This window comes from Pristiophorus japonicus, chromosome 9 (assembly GCF_044704955.1).
Source record: "Pristiophorus japonicus isolate sPriJap1 chromosome 9, sPriJap1.hap1, whole genome shotgun sequence".
NCBI lineage: Eukaryota > Metazoa > Chordata > Chondrichthyes > Pristiophoridae > Pristiophorus > Pristiophorus japonicus.
In genome coordinates this window covers 222,551,063-222,572,985 of record NC_091985.1, presented here as the reverse complement: position 1 = coordinate 222,572,985, position 21,923 = coordinate 222,551,063, and the positions used below count along the sequence as shown (strand labels likewise).

At 44.2% G+C, this 21,923-nt stretch overlaps 2 pseudogenes; both read left to right on the top strand.

Moving 5' to 3' along the window:
* The window catches only part of LOC139273796 (zinc finger protein 585A-like), a 280,327-nt pseudogene extending 269,497 nt beyond the window's left edge, over positions 1-10,830 (top strand).
* The window catches only part of LOC139274159 (zinc finger protein 850-like), a 360,216-nt pseudogene that overhangs the window by 25,932 nt on the left and 312,361 nt on the right, over positions 1-21,923 (top strand).

Sequence of the window (21,923 nt, the reverse complement as noted above, 5' to 3'; positions counted from 1 at the left end):
TAGAACCCCTCAGTGGTGGTCTCTGGACCTGCCGCAGGCACCCTGTCACGTGACCCTAGCATACGATCCCAGTGGAAAGAATCAGGACCTGCAGAACTTTTATCAGGATCACGAAGGGGAAGTGAAGGGAATTCTATTAAGGGCTAGAGTGACTGAACTGGAAAGAGAGGCAGATTTTGTGGAAGTGGATAAGAATCTGTGGAAACAGCCCCTAACAATGGCACCGCATATTGCTTGTGAAGTATTAGCCCCTCACCATGCTAAAGATTTGGGAGTTATGGTACGCAAGGCCATAGATGAGGCTGACCCTACCAGCCGGGATGTGCAAATTTCATGGGGACCCCGAGAAGGTCTTAACGACTCTACAGCATCATACTGGCTCCGGCATACCTGACTATGTGTGGGCAGAGAACCCCTCCCAAGTGGGTTATACTCCCATTGATCCGATTGAGATCTCAGTGCAGGGCAATCCGACAGAACCCACTGAAATCACAGGCAATCCTAAAATGACTTTTTGGCACTATACTGCAATTAATCCGGCCTGTTTTCTTACTGAGCCACCCCAAGATGAGGAAGAACCCAGTCATGATTGTTTATGTTTGTTCACGGAAGTACTTCTATTAATCCAGAAGATACACGAATCTCAGGATACGCCATAGTAAACCAGGAGAATCAGGTCTTGGAATCTGCTGCTTTGAAACCGCCTATTCTGCTCAACAAGCTCAACAATTCGCCCTCACCCAAGCCTGTATCTTGGCCAAAGATCTCAAAGTCAATATCTATACCGACTCTAGGTATGCCTTTGGGGTGGCGCATGATTTCGGACAATTATGGAAAAATAGGGGATTCCTAACCTCACAGGGGAATGAGATATCTCATAAACAGTTAGTATCTGATTTGTTGCAAGCCCTCATGTTCCCCAAACGCATTGCCATTGTACCAAGAGGCCAAACAGGCCTCTCGTGACCAACAGATGGTAGTGCCCAAAATTATGAGTCAGATTAAAAATCCTGCAAAGGATAAGTTAGCCTCGGAAAAACCAATGCCAACCATCCAAGATGTTATAAAAGCACAGGGGGACGCTCCTGAAAAAGATAAACTGTTGTGGAAATATTATGCATGTACTTATGACAATGTTTCTAAACTCTGGACCACTCCCGCGGAACAGACTTGCATGTCTGACGAGTTGGCCTCATGGGTTATAGAATGTCTGCATTTTGCTACTCATTGTGGAGCAAGGGCAACAAGTGATACACTTTTGGCTACTTGGTGGCACCCTAAACTCCAGGCGCTCACCCAGAACATCAGTAGTCGTTGCCTGGTTGGCCAGCAACATAATCCAGGGAAGGGAGTCCCCTGTGATTGGGGTAAAACGCCCCTACCCGAAGGTCCCTTTGAGACATTTTAGTTGGACTACATTGAGTTGCAAAAAGTTCAGTGTTACAGATATGTGTTAGTAATAGTAGATGTGTTTAGCAGATGGATTGAAGCCTACCCTAACCTGGACAATAAGACTCAGACTGTTGTTAAGGTGTTAATGAGGGAAATTGTTCCTAGATATGAGATCTCAGCTAGACTGATGACCACCTATGTTCTTTCTCTGACTCAGGCTCTGCGACTAGTTCACAACCAGGTTCAAGATGCTTACCCGAATAGTCCCTCGTGGCACCAGGGAAGTATGGATTCGGAAGGGATTAGAGCCACAATAGGAGGGGCCTTTTTAGGTGTCACTCACTACCCCCACTGCAGCCAAGGTTGAGGGGAAAAGTGTCTGGGTTCACCTGCACCACTGCAAGCTCATCACCATTTAAACAAATTTTGCTGGTTAGTCTAATTCCTGTTTCTGTTCCAGATCTCCTCCTCCCTATAGCTGAACAAGGCAGTTGAAGGAGGATCAGTTTGACCAAATACACTGACGGAGACCTGAAGGGAAACGTGAAAACAGAACTCTTTTTATCAGCTAAATAATTGGACTATTTATAAGATGAGATTGTGTCTGTATGCTACTGTCTGCATAATAGTGTTGATATATGACAGTTTTGGTGCACGGGAAGGAAGACAAAGGCGAGAGCTCCATGTAAACACCTTTTTGTATATGTCTTACGTTTATGCGGAAAAAGGGCACTTCACTAGATGCTGAGTGTGTTCACATATCCCTATACATTCCAAAGGGGGAATTCCTTTGCGCACCGTTCCCCTGACCCTAACTGAGACTGTTAGATGGATTCAAAGAAACGATATTGGAATAGGTAGCTCACCGCACTGCTGAGGCTCTGGAGGGCATCACAGCTGAAATGGTAGCGATAAGGACCGTAGCATTACAAAACCGAATGGCCCTCGATTACCTGTAGCTGAGAAAGGGGGAACGTGTGCCCTGATAGGATCTGAATGTTGCACTTACATTCCTGATAGTTCAGAAAACATAACCCACCTTGCCGATCACATAAGGAGGGAGGTGAAAAAGTTATCCACACCAGCAAAAGAACTTAGCAGGTTTGATTGGTTTCTGGGTGGATCTTGGAGATCCTATCTAATACATGGGGCAATTGTTCTCATCATAATAATTACCTGCTGTTTGATTGTTGGTTGCCTTAACCTCTGCTGTAAAGCAATGACAAGGTTAGCAGACCCTCTTGTGGTCAAGGGTTCCCGGGTTATGATCCAACAAACTAGAGAACTACTCAACAATGCAATACTCATAGAATGATCCTAAATGTTATCATAGAATGATAAAAGGGGGGATGTGGATATCTGAACGGAATATATGGAATTAAGGACAGTAAAGTAAACGGGATATATGAAAATGTATAAGCCATGGAAGAATAGCTGGGAGAATGTCAGATTGCAAATAGTGCAACATCAGCATAGCTAACAGTCTGTCTCAAGGTTTCAAGTCACTAATCCTGCCAATAATATATAATTGTAACATGAAATACATCTGCAGAATTGCAAGGTCTCAGTAAATAGTCACACCATTAGATTGAAACATTTGGAGGCAATACTTGAGCTTTCAAGAAGAACATCTCATATAGATTGACTAATGAGTGGCTGAGTTAGACTGTCAATCCATTTGTATTTTGTTATCTGATTTCAAAACTGTATAACTGTTAACGCTTTACGATGTAACTTCACCTATCCGTAGGGAGTGTGTACGCTCTATCCAGAGAGTATATCTTCTGTCTGATAGGTCTTACTGGCCGGTAATAAAGACTGCTTTGTTCAAAGCACAAGAGGTATTCGACTCAGTAATTTTACTGAACCAGATTGAAGTAAAAGAATCCAGGAATTAACATTGCTAGGAGCTAAATTAAAAAGTAGGACCTCAAAAGTAGTAATCTCGGGATTGCTACCAATGCCACGTGCTAGTCATAGTAGGAATCGCAGGATAGCGCAGATGAATACATGGTTTGAGCAGTGGTGCAGCAGGGAGGGATTCAAATTCCTGGGGCATTGGAACAGGTTCTGCGGGAGGTGGGATCAGTACAAACTGGACGGTCTGCACCTGGGCAGGACCGGAACCAATGTCCCAGGGGGAGTGTTTGCTAGTGCTGTTGGGGAGGAGTTAAACTAATATGGCAGCGGGATGGGAACCAATGCAGGGAGACAGAGGGAAACAAAAAGGAGACAAAAGCAAAAGACAGAAAGGAGATGAATAAAAGTGGATGGCAGAGAAACCCAAGGCAAAAAACAAAAAGGGCTACTGAATATAAAGGGGCTGCAGGAGGGGTCAAAACTAAAAATCATGGTTTAAAAACTAGGATTAAAACACTCTACCTAAACGCACGCAGCATTCGAAATAAAGTAAATGAGTTGACGGCACAAATCATTACAAATGGGTATGATATGGTGGCCATTACAGAAACATGATTGCAGGGTGGCCAAGACTGGGAATTAAACATACAGGGGTATCTGACGATTCGGAAAGATAGACAAGAAGGGAAAGGAGGTGGGGTAACCCTGTTAATAAAGGATGATATCAGGGCAGTTGTGAGAGACGACAGTGGCTCTAATGAACAAAATGTTGAATCATTGTGGGTGGAGATTAGAGATAGTAAGGAGAAAAAGTCACTGGTGGGCATAGTTTATAGGCCCCCAAATAATAACTTCATGGTGGGGCGAGCAATAATCAAGGGAATAATGGAGGCATGTGAAAAAGGAACGGCAGTAGTCATGGGGGATTTTAACCTACATATCGATTGGTCAACTCAAATCGCGGGGTAGCCTGGAGGAGGAATTCATAGAATGCATACGGGATTGTTTCTTAGAACAGCATGTTACAGAACCTACAAGGGAGCAAGCTATTTTAGATCTGGTCTGGTGTAATGAGACAGGTAAAATAAACGATCTCCTAGTACAAGATCCTCTCGGAATGAGTGATCACAGTATGGTTGAATTTGTAATACAGATTGAGGGTGAGGAAGTTGTGTCAGAAACGAGCGTACTATGCTTAACAAAGGGGACTACAGTGGGATGAGGGCAGAGTTGGCTAAAGTAGACTGGAAACACAGACTAAACGGTGGCACAATTGAGGAACAGTGGAGGACTTTTAAGGAGCTCTTTCATAGTGCGCAACAAAAATATATTCCAGTGAAAAAGAAGGGTGGTAAGAGAAGGGATAAGCAGCCGTGGATAACCAAGGAAATAAAGGAGAGTATCAAATCAAAGACCAATGCGTATAAGGTGGCCAAGGTTAGTGGGAAACTAGAAGATTGGGAAAATTTTAAACAACAGCAAAGAATGACTAAAAAAGCAATAAAGAAAGGAAAGATAGATTACGAAGGTAAACTTGCGCAAAACATAAAAACAGATAGTAAAAGCTTTACGATATATAAAACGGAAAAGAGTGACTAAAGTAAATGTTGGTCCCTTATTAGATGAGAAGGGGGATTTAATAATGGGAGATGTGGAAATGGCTGAGACTTTAAACAATTATTTTGCTTCGGTCTTCACAGTGGAAGGCACAAAAACCATGCCAAAAATTGCTGGTCATAGGAATGTGGGAAGGGAGGACCTTGAGACAATCACTATCACTATGGGAGTAGTGCTGGACAGGCTAATGGGACTCAAGGTAGACAAGTCCCCTGGTCTTGATGAAATGCATCCCAGGGTATTAAAAGAGATGGCGGAAGTTATAGCAGATGCATTCGTTATAATCTACCACAATTCTCTGGACTCTGGGGAGGTACCAGCGGATTGGAAAGCAGCTAATGTAACGCCTCTGTTTAAGAAAGGGGGCAGACAAAAGGCAGGTAACTATAGGCCGGTTAGTTTAACATCTGTAGTGGGGAAAATGCTTGAAACAATCATTAAGGAAGAAATAGCGGGACATCTGGATAGGAATAGTGCAATCAAGCAGACGCAGCATGGATTCATGAAGGGGAAATCATGTTTAACTAATTTACTGGAATTCTTTGAGGATATAACGAGCATGGTAGATAGAGGTGTACCGATGGATGTGGTGTATTTAGATTTCCAAAAGGCATTCAATAAGGTGCCTCACAAAAGGTTACTGCAGAAGATAAAGGTACACGGAGTCAGAGGAAATGTATTAGCATGGATAGAGAATTGGCTGGCGAACAGAAAGCAGAGAGTCGGGATAAATGGGTCCTTTTCGGGTTGGAAATCGGTGGTTAGTGGTGTGCCACAGGGATCGGTGCTGGGACCACAACTGTTTACAATATACATAGATGACCTGGAAGAGGGGACAGAGTGTAGTGTAACAAAATTTGCAGATGACACAAAGATTAGTGGGAAAGCGGGTTGTGTAGAGGACACAGAGAGGCTGCAAAGAGATTTAGATAGGTTAAGCGAATGGGCTAAGGTTTGGCAGATGGAATACAATGTCGGAAAGTGTGAGGTCATCCACCTTGCGGAAAAAAAACAGTAAAAGGGAATATTATTTGAATGGGGAGAAATTACAACATGCTGAGGTGCAGAGGTACCTGGGGGTCCTTGTGCATGAATCCCAAAAAGTTAGTTTGCAGGTGCAGCAGGTAATCAGGATGGCGAATGGAATGTTGGCCTTCATTGCGAGAGGGATGGAGTACAAAAGCAGGGAGGTCCTGCTGCAACTGTATAGGGTATTGGTAAGGCCGCACCTGGAGTAGTGCGTGCAGTTTTGGTCACATTATTTAAGGAAGGATATACTGGCTTTGGAGGGGGTACAGAGACGATTGACTAGGCTGATTCCGGAGATGAGGGGGTTACCTTATGATGATAGATTGAGTAGACTGGGTCTTTACTCATTGGAGTTCAGAAGGATGAGGGGTGATCTTATAGAAACATTTAAAATCATGAAAGGGATAGACAAGATAGAGGCGGAGAGGTGTTTCCACTGGTCGGGGAGACTATAACTAGGGGGCACAGCCTCAAAATACGGGGGAGCCAATTTAAAACCGAGTTGAGAAGGAATTTCTTCTCCCAGATGGTTGTGAATCTGTGGAATTCTCTGCCCAAGGAAGCAGTTGAGGCTAGCTCATTGAATGTATTCAAGTCACAGATAGATAGATTTTTAACCAATAAGGGAATTAAGGGTTACGGGGAGCGGGCGGGTAAGTGGAGCTGAGTCCACGGCCAGATCAGCCATGATCTTATTGAATGGCGGAATAGGCTCGAGGGGCTAGATGGCCTACTGCTGTTCCTAATTCTTATGTTCTTATGTATGCAACTTCAGTACCCCATTCCTGCTTTCTCGCCATACCCCTTGATCCCCCGAGTAGTAAGGACTACATCTAACTCCTTTTTGATGTCCTTAACCTTGGCACTGCGCAGGCATCATAGCCTTCGGGACTCACACACTCAGCTGCAGAGAACAGTATCTATCTCTGAAACTATACTGTTTCCTAACACTACATCATTTCTTTTTACTCCCCCCACATGAATGACCTCCTGTACCACGGCGCTGTGGTCAGTTTGCTCATCCTCCCTGCAGTCCCTTCCCTCGTCCAAGCAGGGAGCAAGAATCTCGTACCTGTTGGACAATTGCAAGGACTGAGGCTCCTCCATCACTACCTCCTGGGTCCCCACAGCTGCCTTGCTCGTAGTCACACCCTCCTGTCCCTAACCACGGGCCAAATTTGAATTAATTAATCTAAGGGGTGTGATGCCTCCTGGAACACAGCGTCCAGGTAACTCTCCCCCTCCCTGATGTGTCGCAGTGTCTGCAGCTCGGACTCCAGCTCATCAACGTGGAGCCGAAGTTCCTCGAGCAGCCAACACTTACTGCAGATGTGGTCGCCGTGGACCTCGATCGGGTCAACCAGCTCCCACGTGCAGCAGCAGTAACACATCGCCTGCCCTGCCATCTCTAATGTATTTAGTTAAGTTTTCACGTTTTGAAAGTTTCGATTTTTAATCTCAGCTCTTAATTTAATGGCCAAGAAAAGAGAGAAAAACTGACCAACCAATCACTTGCCTACTTTCCTGTGATGTCACACTTTGAATCTTTTTATTTCTTATCCTCCCGGGTCACTTGGTGCTGTTTCGGCTGTCTGCTCGGCTGACTCACGCCCTTTGTAGGCTTACCGCTGCTCCCACTCTCGCGCCCTTTCCGAAGTCCCACTGCTCGGCTGACTCACGCCCTTTGTCGGCTTGCCGCTGCTCCCGCTCTCGCGCCCATCCCTTCGGAAAGGGCACAAGTAGGTTTTTCCCCTCGTGTTGGTTCTCTCACCACCTGCTACAGGCCCAGTCTAGCAGCTATGTCCTTCAGCACTCGGCCAGCTCGGTCAGTAGTGGTGCTACCGAGACAGTCTTGATGGACATTGAAGTCCCCCACCCAGAGTACATTCTGTGCGCCTTGCTACTCTCAGTGCTTCTTCCAGGTGATGTTCAACATGGAGGAGTATTGATTCATCAGCTGAGGGAGGGCGGTAGGTGGTCATCAGCAGGAGGTTTCCTTGTCCATGCTTGACCTGAAGCCACGAGACTTAATGGTGTCCGGAGTCAATGTTGAGGACTCCCAGGGCCACACCTTCCCGAATGTATACTACTGTACCGCCACCGGTGGGACAGGACATACCCAGGGATGGCGATGGAGGAGTCTGGGACATTGGCTGAAAGGTATGATTCTGTGAGTATGACTATGTCAGGCTGTTGCTTGACTAGTCTGGGACATCTCTTCCAATTTTGGCACAAGTCCCCAGATGTTGGTGAGAAAGACTGGGCTGGGTGGGCCTTTGTCGGGTCCGTAGCCGGTGCGGAGGTCGATGCCGGGTGGTCCGTCCGGTTTTATTCTTATTATTGTTTTTCGTAGCGGTGGATCAATTGATGAATCAATATGATCTTATTGAATGGTGGAGCAGGCTCGAGGGGCCAAATGGCCTACTCCTGCTTCTAATTCTTATGTGCTTATTCCCGAGCCCAGATCCTGTTTCTATATTAAGAGCAATGGTCCCAACACTGACCCTGGGGGACACCACTGTTTACATCCCTCCAGTCTGAAGAACATCCATTAACCACTACTCTCTGTTTTCTGCCCTTTACCCAACTTCCTCTCCACGCGGCCCCACTCCCTTTAATACCATGAGCCTTAATTTGATCAACAAGCCTCCTATCCGGCACTTTATCAAACACCTTTTGACAATCCATCTACACAACAGCCATTGCATTTCCTTTCTCACTGCACTGTGTTATTTCCTGCAATAATCCCTGCTGTCTGTCCTGAATCAATACATTTCACTGCGAAATGTTGCGACGTTTACTTCTGTAACCAGAATCCCCCGCGCAGGGGTAAAGTGCTCTATCAATGACACCAGGAGCCCAGACACGGGACCGGGCTGTGCTCTGAGCAGGCGCAGTGCCAGTGGTGGAGGTGGTCTGAGGCGGAAGAGACGTTCCGCGAGTCAGTCGGAGCTTGTGGGCTCAGCGGAGGAATTGGACTCCTGGGTGGGCAGCTTCATAAACACCTGGTGTAGGCCCCAGGCACCTAATATGAACCGGCAGGACCCATGTTTGACCCGCGGTGATGGACCCGACGCTCGGGGTAACTAGCCGAATTCTTAGACACGATCAGCGTGCCTGCGCGGCCATCTTGGTACAGGAGCAGCGGGCAGGCGGGGCTTTAGGGTCCCAGTGACCTCGAGAGAAAATCATTTCCTCATTTATTCTCAGTCTGCACAGACGGAATGTAGAACTGAACCCAACCAGAGAAGAGGGAGTGAGAAAACTGCAGATGGAAGAAAGAAATGATGGAGGTGGTGCGATGAGTTTGGATTTCAGCACAGGGTGGAGGGAGAGTGTGTGGGATGGGAATTTACAGCTTTGGGGAACAAGAGACGAAAGAATGTTCCATAAAAAGTAGGATTGTCTGTCCTCAATTTCTATCCTGCAGTTCCAGTGCTGACTTTCGTAAACACCTTTTACAGGATATTAGAAGAGGAGGATTTACAGACAGGAAACTAGAACCAATCATATCAAGATCTGACAGAGTCACTCGATTCACTTGAATATCATCGGCCTTTGAATTTGAAAGGAGAAACGTTTGTCTCCTCTGTCTGTGGAGAAAGATTTCAAACATCAGTGTGACTGGAAAAGCACTGAGACACACACACCCGAGTGAGAGTGTTCCAGTGCACTGATTGTGGAAAGAACTTCGACCAGTTACACAGCCTGAAAAAACATCGCACTATTCACAGCGGGGAAAAATCGTACACGTGTTCTGTGTGTGGACGAGGCTTCAACTGATCGTCAAACCTGGAGAGACACAAGGACACCTGCACCATGGAGAAACCGTGGAAATGTGGAGACTGGGAAGGGATTCAATTGCCCCTCTGCGCTGGAAACTCATCGACGCAGTTACACCGGGGAGAGGCCTTTCACCTGCCCCGCGTGTGGGAAGGGATTCACTCGTTCATCTCACCTCACTGAACACCAGCGAGTTCACACTGGGGAGAGGCCGTTCACCTGCACTGTGTGTGGGAAGGGATTCACTTGTTCATTCAGCCTGCTGGCACACCAGTGAATTCACACTGGGGAGAGGCCATTTACCTGTCCTGTGTGTGGCAAACGGTTTGCTAAATCATCTCATCATCTGAGTCACCAGCGAGCTCACACAGGAGAGAGGCCATTCATCTGCTCTGTGTGTGGAAAGGGATTCACGAATTCATTTGAGCTTCATGCTCACCAGCGTATTCATACCAGGGAGAGACCTTTTACCTGTTCTGTGTGTGGGAAGGCATTCACTCATTCATCCCACCTCACTGAACACCAGCTTGTTCACACCAATAAGAGACTGTTTAAATGTTCTGACTGTGAAAAGAGCTATAAAAGCAGAAATGATCTGATGAAACACCAACGCACTCACACTGGGGAGAGGCCGTTCATCTGCTCCGAGTGTGGGAAGGGCTTCACTCTTTCATCCAACCTGCTGACACACCAACGCATTCACACTGGGGAGAGACCATTCATTTGCTCTGAGTGTGGGAAGGGCTTCACTCGTTTATCCAACCTTCAGTCACACCAGCGAGTTCACAAGTGACTGCAGGGGTTGGATTCTGCTTTTATTGTTGCCGTTAATCACATCCAGGACTGAACCATGTTCACTCGGAGTTTGATGCTGCTGGTGTAATTAATCCCTATAACTGGGCTGGAGTTTAATTTTCTGGATATCAGAATCATAGAATGGTTACAGCACAGAAGGAGGCCATTCGGACCGTCGAGCCCGTGCCGGCTCTCTGCAAGTCCCACTCCCCGCCCTTTCGCTGTAGCCCTGTAAATGTTTTATTTCAGGTACTGTTAATACAGATTCTTTTTCCCTCAATCTGTTTCAGCGAATACACTGACACGCGAACACCTCTTTGCCTTTTCTGTAAAAGACCTTTAGTGAAGATTCTCCAGCCGGGACTTGTCAAGACTTTCAGAAGGCGTTCGACAAGGTCCCACACAAGAGATTGATGTGAAAAGTTAGAGCACATGGGATTGGGGGTAGTGTACTGACATGGATTGAGAACTGGTTGTCAGACAGGAAGCAAAGAGTAGGAGTAAATGGGTACTTTTCAGAATGGCAGGCAGTGACTAGTGGGGTACCGCAAGGTTCTGTGCTGGGGCCCCAGCTGTTTACACTGTACATTAATGATTTAGATGAGGGGATTAAATGTAGTATCTCCAAATTTGCGGATGACACTAAGTTGGGTGGCAGTGTGAGCTGCGAGGAGGATGCTGTGAGGCTGCAGAGCGACTTGGATAGGTTAGGTGAGTGGGCAAATGCATGGCAGATGAAGTATAATGTGGATAAATGTGAGGTTATCCACTTTGGTGGTAAAAACAGAGAGACAGACTATTATCTGAATGGTGACAGATTAGGAAAAGGGGAGGTGCAAAGAGACCTGGGTGTCGTGGTACATCAGTCATTGAAGGTTGGCATGCAGGTGCAGCAGGCGGTTAAGAAAGCAAATGGCATGTTGGCCTTCATAGCAAGGGGATTTGAGTACAGGGGCAGGGAGGTGTTGCTGCAGTTGTACAGGGCACTGATGAGGCCACACCTGGAGTATTGTGTATAGTTTTGGTCTCCTAACCTGAGGAAGGACATTCTTGCTATTGAGGGAGTGCAGCGAAGGTTAACCAGACTGATTCCCGGGATGGCGGGACTGACCTATCAAGAAAGACTGGATCAACTGGGCTTGTATTCACTGGAGTTCAGAAGAATGAGAGGGGACCTCATAGAAACATTTAAAATTCTGACGGGGTTAGACAGGTTAGATGCAGGAAGAATGTTCCCAATGTTGGGGAAGTCCAGAACCAGAGGTCACAGTCTAAGGATAAGGGGTAAGCCATTTAGGACCGAGATGCGGAGGAACTTCTTCACCCAGAGAGTGGTGAACCTGTGGAATTCTCTACCACAGAAAGTTGTTGAGGCCAATTCACTAAATATATTCAAAAAGGAGTTAGATGAGGTCCTTACTACTAGGGGGATCAAGGGGTATGGCGAGAAAGCAGGAATGGGGTACTGAAGTTGAATGTTCAGCCATGAACTCATTGAATGGCGGTGCAGGCTAGAAGGGCCGAATGGCCTACTCCTGCACCTATTTTCTATGTTTCTAAGACAAAGGAACACTCTCAATCAGAATCTGTTTACCTTCCCCTGGACAAGCCCCTTTTCAGCGCGACACAACAACAGTTATACACTTTCAAAACAGAACACATTTGATTTGCACTTGGTCTATCCAATTCCTTTCTGCCTCCCCCTCCTCCCCCCCCCCCCCCCGAGTACGTCCAATGGCAGGCAAGAAAGTCTCCCAATTAGGGCTGGTGTCAGGTCAGGTTAGTTATAGCTTTGCTACACTGTCTTCCCTTATCAGTAAAGAACCCAATTAGTTTCCCTTCCTCCTTATCAGTAGAAGCTATTACTTTTTCCCTCCTATCTAAGATTGCTTTCTTTCTTTGTGTTGCCTTGCGGCTTTCTCATGACCCGTGTCTAACCTCAACTTCAACTCTTGGTAACCCCTTTTTTTTCTGTTGGTTCTGCAGTTGTCTGCATCTTGACATTTATTTAGCTATTTTCCCATGATTCCCTATCTCCATCCTTTTGCCACATTCTCTATCCATCTACCACCTTCGCAACCCTTTACACATTCTCATTCCCCCCTTTTATCATTCCATGATAACCCTGGTGCTTATTCCAGGAGTATCGCGTTTAGCCGTGCACATTCTCTTTCCTGATCCTCCTTATTGTCTGTGAGTCCGCCTCGAACCTCTTCGCCAGGTCTTATCAATGTCTGTTTAGGTTCTCACATCGTATCCTGTCGGAATATTATTGAATTGATAACTTCTGGAGCCTTGGTACAAGGCTGAAGAGAGGCCTTTTACCTCCTTATGGGCCAATGCAGGAACCAGCACTTTAACCCTTGTCCCGCTGGTACCCCTAATGCCAAATTTCTCTTACAATTCCCCCCTTTTGGGCCTTGGCTATACGCCAAGCTGGCCATATTTCCCAATAACTATCTCCCTGTAGGAAAGTTCCAGATAGGTTCGTTCACCTGGGTGGCCATCTCCCAACCTTCGGGACCTCCTGAAACCCTCCCACAGAGTTATATAAGGTAAGTCCTTCCTGTAGGACTGCTTAAATTTCCATCCCTTATGGCCTTAATCATAGTGCGTGCCCTGACTTATCGTTTGGCCTGTTTAATTCGTGCACATGTTAATCCCATCATGACCATCAGAACCAGACCCTGTATTACTACAAGTACATGTGATATTATTCTTATCCATGGGTGAATTTGAATATTAAGTCCAACGTCCCACAGCTTTGAGTACCAGGGCTGGATCAGCCAGCATTGCGTTAGTGTTTCTCTGTAAGTTGTCTATTTCTTCCATCAGCCGGACATATTGTCATCTTTGATTCTGGATTCCTTGCACCAAACGTAATATTTCCTCATTTAGTTCCGGTATCTGTTTGCCTTGCGGTTCCCATACCGCCTCTTCGTACCCTTCTCGGAAGTGATTGTTCCGTGGATGATTTCCGTTGTCTCGGGATATATGTGGTATCCATTTACATCTATTTTTCCCATGGGCCTGAAACACAAGTTAGGGTTGGTAATGACACAGGGGGTGACTCCTCCCCTGGTCTTAATCATCGGGTTAGCTGCTCCTGTGCTCCATTCCCTTGTGGAGCAGCGATTGTTTCGGAATCGTGTTTGAGAGGAGTGCTACTCAGCATGCATCCGTTTGTTTGGTGGAATCTGCAATCATCATTCGTCATTCGTGGCGTACCTCGACATAAAACCACTTGGTTAATTTTATCGCAGTCAGTTATATCAATGCCTTTGGTACTATTGTTAATTTTAATCACCCGTCTGTCAGGCTGATGGTAACGTAACCGAGTTTGGTTTCTCACTTCACCAATATTATCGATCTGATATAAGGGTTCTCCCTTTGTTACATCATACTGTGATACGGACAACACAAATCCGATCATATTCACCAGTAATACATCTGAATTTCGGCACCCATGCGTGACTATTCCTTCGTACCTCGCATGTGTTATTCATTTTTTTATCTAGAGTCCAATTGTTAAGTATGCTGTTTGGAATCCAATCTGGTATGTCTCCATTCTGGAGTTGCTCCAAATTATGTTATACCTCACTTAATATCCAGGCCCCATACCCGGAGCAAACTATCTCAGCCTGTAATCGTTTACTTATATCTTTCCCCATTGCGTGGATCAATTTTATTGTCTTGGCATTTCGGCAATGTATGGGCCACTTGTAACAGTTCCCCTTCCGCGCCATCTCCTAACCGCGCTTGTAGGGCTTGGTTATCCAAGTCCCTCCCCACTAAACCACTCAAGACTACGCCATTAAGTTGTTAACCCGGTCGTATATTGCCTACAGACCTATGGAATTCATCATCATAACCCCTGCCGCATAACCCGTGCCTAGTGTTTCCAGTATTCCCCTTTTTTTTCCGACCTTGCCCTGTTCCATTTCTGACATTAAATCTCAGCGTAGTAGGTTCCGGGCCTTCGAGGATCCATTGTGCCAGGTTCTGGTATCGACTTATAGTTTCATTCCCACAGAAGCTAGGAAAAATTATATCCATTCGGTTTAGGATAAGTAGTCGCTGACGCACCCCAAATTATATCCTTTCTTTAGATTCTTTTATTACTAGCCCCCCTTTTTAGGTTGTATTCCTTCTTGTTTGCGCTGCGCATGATCAATACTGGCTTCTCCGTGTTAAAACCGTGTCACGCTTATATTCCAGAATATACACCTTATATTCCAGAGACCTCCTTTGGTCTTTATTTTATCCCACTGGCCAGTTTCCCTAAACATCCTGGGGTCACACCCCCTTTTTGCTCCGTTCTCTTCCCACCCCTCTGTTTCTTGCGGTGGATTTGGCGGCTTGTTTGCAGCTTCGTCCGCCCAGGCATGAGCTTCTAGAACTGAAATTCCATCCAGTTGGATTTCTGCGCCCTTCCCCTTTTGGTCCTATGAACTTGCTCCTGTCCTTGGAATATACTGGCGCCCATGGCATCGGCAGCCTGCTGCATTACAACCTTAATACACTATACATAGCCATGCGTTAAAATAAGTTCTATCCTTGCTCCAGTCCTTGGCTGCTGGGATGCATATTTCGGCAGTCAAATTAAACAAAGCTAGTTCATGTAGTTGTGTCTTTCCTGCGTGTGCTATATCTCTCGTAGTCCATCTGTATTATCCAGTGCTTGCGTGGGCCTCAAGGTTCCCAGTATCCTGAGTCTCCAGAGTCGAAGTAGCCGCTGCGGTCCCATCTCGGTGAGTGTTTTATCTGCAAATTTTAAACAGATAGCCTGGTCGTCACCAGGTGTTAGGTTCTGGTCTACTCATCTTTTATCCATGCATGTTGCGGTCACTCTGTGAAATCGGAGGTAAGGTTAGGTTGGGTTTGTAGACTACACTTACCCACCGTGGGGTACATTGACTCGATTGCCATAGGTGATGGTGCTATGTCTGCGCACTGCACTATCCGTCTGGCCCCGTTTTTAAAAAAAATCTCTTCCAGCTTATTTATCTTGGCTTTTAACTCTTAAATTTGTTTTGTTTGAGTATCTTTCTTTTATTTGTATCAGGCGAGTATTATTACATAGGCTAATTCTGTTTTTATTTTTATTCTGACTATCGCACCATTTCCTCTGTTAGGTGAGTCTTTTTTATTCTATTAAGAAATCCAAATTAATAATGTCCAGTATAAAACAGCTGTCAATGGAAAGGGTTAACTCCTTTACAGGTTTGTAAGAAAGCCTGATGTCATTATGTGACTTCACGTAATCATCCGAAAAATTCTTTTTTTTAAGCCTTTGTGCCTTCAAAACTTGCTTAGAAATTAGGAATCCGTTAAAACAGCAGAAATCATTCGTAAAGCTATCATAATAAAAGCCTTCTCATCAGGGAAGACGGCATTTTAGAGTAAACTCCAATGTTTTCTTAACTTCTAATTGCCAAAGATTTTTTTGATTGATTTAAAACGAGACCACACATTTTTAATAGCTATTTTGTTTACTGAAATCCAATTTTCACACATGCTGTGTACATTCTAACATTTCGTTTTATTTTACGGTCCCGTTCACTGGGCAAATCTTGTGTTTTATTTCTCTCTCAGCACAAAATCTAAACATCCGTGCCAGTTCCATTTTCTATAAGAATTTTAAAATTTAGTAAGATTCTCTAATTCCCAGTTCTTTCTGTGCTGAGTTCGCATAGCTTAGATCTTTTCTCCTCGTTATTTTCAAAACCCTCCTGCTTGTTTAGACTGTTCGGGACTTTTCTTGATAAACAACGTCCATTTTGGAAATCTTTCAAACTGGAGTGAAACTTTCTCATAATTTAAAATCATTATCACTGTAGAGTGTCTTTTACCTCTTCCAATTTTTTTTTCCTTTTCCTAATTAAACCAATATCTTTTTCACAGCAAACATCAACTAGTATTTAGTAAGTTATGTCTTTTTCCATCACAAACACATTTTTTTCAGCACTTATTTATTACGTTACATCTTTTTTTTCAGATCTCCTTTCTTCAAATTAGGTTTTGTATTTTACACGGAGGGCTCGTGACTCCATAAATTAATTTAAAATCATTTGTTTACTTTCAAAGTGGTGTCTTTATCTTTTTTTTTCTCCATAACTTGAATGGAGTTCAGCAATTAGGCTTTGAGGGTTGCTTTTCTTATCTCAAAATGCTCCAGTTTCAAAGTAATTAAAATGTCTCTTCTAAACTGCTAAAACTTGCTGTTTTTAACATTTTTCAAAAGTCCCTTTTACACCTTCGCGGATAGCTCGCCCAGGAGTTTGACCTGATCCTTGAAGGTATTTCTAGATTGTTTCCAAACCTTTTGTTTTATATCTCCTTTTTTCTTTGAGATCAGATTTAATTTAATAAATTTTTTTTGAATCTACCTCAGTATTTTGCTGTGCCTTCTCTGAATATCTCAAAATCCCAATTCAAACTTTGTAATTTCAATCTTTATTTAAAACTTTTTTTTGAGTTAGAAGCTTTTTTTAAAAGGCATTCTTTATCTCATTCCGAGAATAAATTTACGTCTTTCAACCCAATGTAATCAATCATTGCATGTTTTCTTTCGACAAGTAAGTGAGCGTGTCAAATAAATTATTTTTTTTTCAACCACCGGGACCATGTATTTTTTATCTTTTACTCAACAAACCTATCCTTTGTGCATTTCCTAGCTCCGTAACTTATCATCTGAATAAATCCATACCTGCGTTTCTAACATAAAATGTCTTAAAACTTCCCACATACAGGACAACACTACAAAGGGTTGAAAAAACTTTCACACTGTTTAGAGAAGTAGGTGGAGCTAAAATAAGCAAACAGCTGCTTCACTCCTCCAAACAGGCTTTTTAAAAAAAACATGAAAATTCATTCCACAGTCAAAAAAACACACAAGTACTCTCATTCAAAAACAGACATTCACAGGTTTTCCTATTCACGTCGCCGCATGATTGTCTATTTCCCTATCCTCCGTGTCGCCGCGCGGTTCTCCTATTTGCGTTGCCGCGTGATTGTCTATTTCCCTATCCCTTCGCGTCGCTGCGCGGTTCGCGTCGCCACGCGATTGTCTATTTCCCTATCCCTCTGCGTCGCCACGCGGTTCGCGTCACCGCGCGATTGTCTATTTCCCTATTCGCGTCACTGCGCGATTTAAGTCCAATCAGCGCCTAGACGGACTAATTGATATACAAAGTTGACGTCGTACCTGACTTGGACACTTATTTCCTAAGTTAAAAGGTATTCGCCAGATTGACCTGGATCTCGTTCAGACGCTACCTGAGAACCAGTGAGTGGCCAAACTTTCCTCAGACTTTTGGAACTGAAGGAAACTGAAGTGGTATTTTAAAGGGTACTCACTCCAGTGGCCACTTTCCTCCTGTCTCGTCCAAGGCTAGTCTGGCTCTTAATTCGCAAGCTTTCGGCAGCCGTCCGTTGAGATCCCACTTCTGACACCAAACGTTAATACGGATTCTTTTTCCCTCAATCTGTTTCAGCAAATACACTGACATGCGAACACCTCTTGCCTTTTCTGTAAAAGACCTTTATTGAAGATTCTCCTGCCGGGACTTGTCAAGACAAAGGGACACTCTCAATCAGAGCCTGTTTACCTTCCCCTGGACAAGTCCTTTTCAGCGTGAAAAGCACAATAGATATACATTTTCAAAACAGAACACATTTGATTAGCACTTGGTCTATCCAATCACTTTCTGCCTCCCCCCCGCCCCCCCGAGTACATCCAATGGCAGGCAAGAAAGTCTCCCAATTAGGGCTGGTTTCAGGTAGGTTAGTTATAGCTTTGCTACACTGTCTTCCCTTACCAGTAAAGAACCCAATTAGTTTCTCTTTCTCCTTATCAGTAGAAGTTATTACTTTTCCCTTCCTATCTAGGATTGCTTTCATTCTTTGTGCTGCCTTGGGCTTTCTCATGACCCGTGTCTAACCTCAACTTCAACTCTTGGTAACCCCTTTTTTTTCTATTGATTCTGCAGTTGTCTGTATCTTGACCATTTCTTTAGCTATTTTCCCATGATTCCCTATCTCCATCCTTTTGCCACCTTCTCTAGCCATCTACCACTTTCGCAACCCTTTTACACATTCTCAGGGGCATAATCTTAATGGCCTCCTTCCTGTCATTGGATATGGTCCTAGTTCCTTGGGATATTTCGTGTCCCAGGTACTATACCACGGCTTGTCCGATTTGTGCCTTTTTTGGGATTTACTTTGAATCCTGTGTGCTGCAGGACTTCCAGGATCTCTATACGTGCTCTTGTATGCTCCCTATCATCCTCGGATGTTATTAGTAAGATCATCAACGTATTGTAGTATTGTACTCCTATACAGGGTTAAATCCACCTTTTCTCTGGCTCAACTCATAGTCTGGTGGAATATAGCCGGGCTACTGTGGAACCCTTGTAGGACCCGTGTCCAGGTGTGCTGATGGTCGCCGACTTTGAAGGTGAATTTATCTTGGGACTCTTTTGCCAGGGGCATGGACCAGAATCCATTGGCTACACAGTGAAGTCCTTATGCTCTGGTTTTAATCCATTAAATGTTGTGGCTGGGCTGGCCACGATGGGATGTTGACGGAGAGTCACCTTATTGAAGGCAGTATAATCAATAGTTATCCAGTATGATCCGTCCGGCTGTTGCACGGGCCAGACAGGGGAATTTGTTGTTCCCTCTATCTCTGAGTATACCGCTTTCCAGTAACTCCCCCACTATCTGTCTCACAGCTTGTGTGGCTTCTTGTTTTATCGGGTAGTTGGGTATTTCCCACATTAGCATGCCTGTCAAAATTACTTTGTTCCCCGAAGGTATTTCTAGATTGTTTCCAAACATTTTAGTTTTATTTCTTTCGAAAAAAGAGATCAGCTTTAACATTTTATTTTGAATTTATCTCAGTATTTTGTTGTGCCTTCTCTTAACCCGTGGTACTTGAAACCTTCACAATAAAATTAACTCTTCACTGTTCCCATCCTAATCTCTGCTCCCCTTTTGTAATATTTGTATTTATTGTTGGATTACAAAATGTCAAATATAGTAATAATGTTTTTTTTAATCATAAGAACATAAGAATTAGGAACAGGAGTAGACCATCTAGCCCCTCAAGCCTGCTCCACCATTCAACAAGATCATGGCTGATCTGGCCGTGGACTCAGCTCCACTTACCCGCCCGCTCCCCATAACCCTTAATTCCCTTATTGGTTAAAAATCTATCTATCTGTGATTTGAATACATTCAGTGAACTAGCCTCAACTGCTTCCTTGGGCAGAGAATTCCACAGATTCACAACCCTCTGGGAGAAGAAATTCCTTCTCAACTCGGTTTTGAATTGGCTCCCCCGTATTTTGAGGCTGTGCCCCCTAGTTCTAGTCTCCCTGACCACTGGAAACAACCTCTCTGCCTCTATTGTCTATCCCTTTCATTATTTTAAATGTTTCTATAAAATCACCCCTCATCCTTCTGAACTCCAATGAGTAAAGACCCAGTCTACTCAATCTATCATCATAAGGTAACCCCCTCATCTCCGGAATCAGCTGAGTGAATCGTCTCTGTACTCCCTCCAAGGCTAGTATATCCTTTCTTAAGTAAGGTGACCAAAACTGCATGCAGTACTCCAGGTGCGGCCTCACCAATATCCTGTACAGTTGCAGCAGGACCTCCCTGCTTTTGTACTCCATCTCTCTCGCAATGAAGGCCAACATTGCATTCGCCTTCCTGATTACCTGCTGCATCTGCAAACTAACTTTTTGGGATTCATGCACAAGGACCCCCAGGTCCCTCTGCACCGCAGCATGTTGTAATTTCTCCCCATTCAAATAATATTCCCTTTTTCTGTGTTTTTTTCCAATGTGGATGACCTCACATTTTCCGAAATTGTATTACATCTGCCAAACCTTAGCCCATTCGATTAACCTATCTAAATCTCTTTGCAGCCTCTCTGTGTCCTCTACACAACACGCTTTCGCACTAATCTTTGTGTCATCTGCAAATTTTGTAACACTACACTCTGTCCCCTCTTCCAGGTCATCTATGTATATTGTAAACAGTTGTGGTCCCAGCATCGATCCCTGTGGCACACCACTAACCACCGATTTCCACCCCGAAAATGACCCATTTATCCCGACTCTCTGCTTTCTGTTAGCCAGCCAATTCTCGATCCATGCTAATACATTTCCACTGACTCCGCGTACCTTTATCTTCTGCAGTAACCTTTTGTGTGGCACCTTAACGAATGCCTTTTGGAAATCTAAATACACCACATCCATCGGTACACCTCTATCCACCATGCTTGTTATATCCTCAAAGAATTCCAGTAAATTAGTTAAACATGATTTCCCCTTCATGAATCCATGTTGCGTCTGCTTGATTGCACTATTCCTATCTAGATATCCCACTATTTCTTCTTTAATGATAGCTTCAAGCATTTTTCCCACTACAGATGTTAACCTAACCGGCCTATAGTTTCCTGCCTTTTGTCTGCCCCCTTTTTTAAACAGGGGCGTTACATTAACTGCTTTCCAATCCACTGGTACCTCCCCAGAGTCCAGAAAATTTTGGTAGATTATAACGAATGCATCTGCTATAATTTCCGCCATCTCTTTTAATACCCTGGGATGCATTTCATCAGAACCAGGGGACTTGTCTACCTTGAGTCCCATTAGCCTGTCCAGCACTGCCTCCCTAGTGATAGTGATTGTCTCAAGGTCCTCCCTTCCCACATTCCCGTGACCAGGGAGGACCTTGAGACAATCACTATCACGAGGGAGGTAGTGCTGGACAGGCTAATCGGACTTCTCATTTTGCTTATAGTGATTCACAGATCACAGAATGCAAAGTTCTGGTTTTATAATTGTGTGCCCAATTTCTGTTTTAGAAGCTGAACATCAAAACTCTAATCTTTTGCTCTGTAACTTCAATTTTGTGATACAGTATTTCATAAATTACATCTTTTTAAGCTTCAGCTTCTGACTCAGTAGTTGTGTAATTTTATTAAAAAGGCTTCCAAACCCAAGATTTTCTAATATAACCAAAATGTTTATCAAGGAGAATCACCTGAAATATCTCGATCCCAATTCAAATATTGTACTGCCAATCTTTTATTTAAAACTCTTTTTACTGAGCTAGAAGCTTTCGTGTCAAGGTTTTACACAAAGGAAAATGGGGGCGTACTTCCCCAGCCCGCAGGCTTTTTTAAAGGCATTACAATTTCCCTTCTCTGTTCTTTATCTCATTCCTAGACTAAATTTATTGTCTTTCAACCCAATGTAATCAATGATTTTATGTTTTCTTTTGACAAGTAAATGAGTGTGTCGAAATTTTTTTAAAAACCAACGGGACCACGCATTTTTGACCTTTTGCTTAACAAAGCTATCTTTTGTGAATTTCCTAGCTCCGTAACTTATAGAAACATAGAAACATAGAAAATAGGTGCAGGAGCAGGC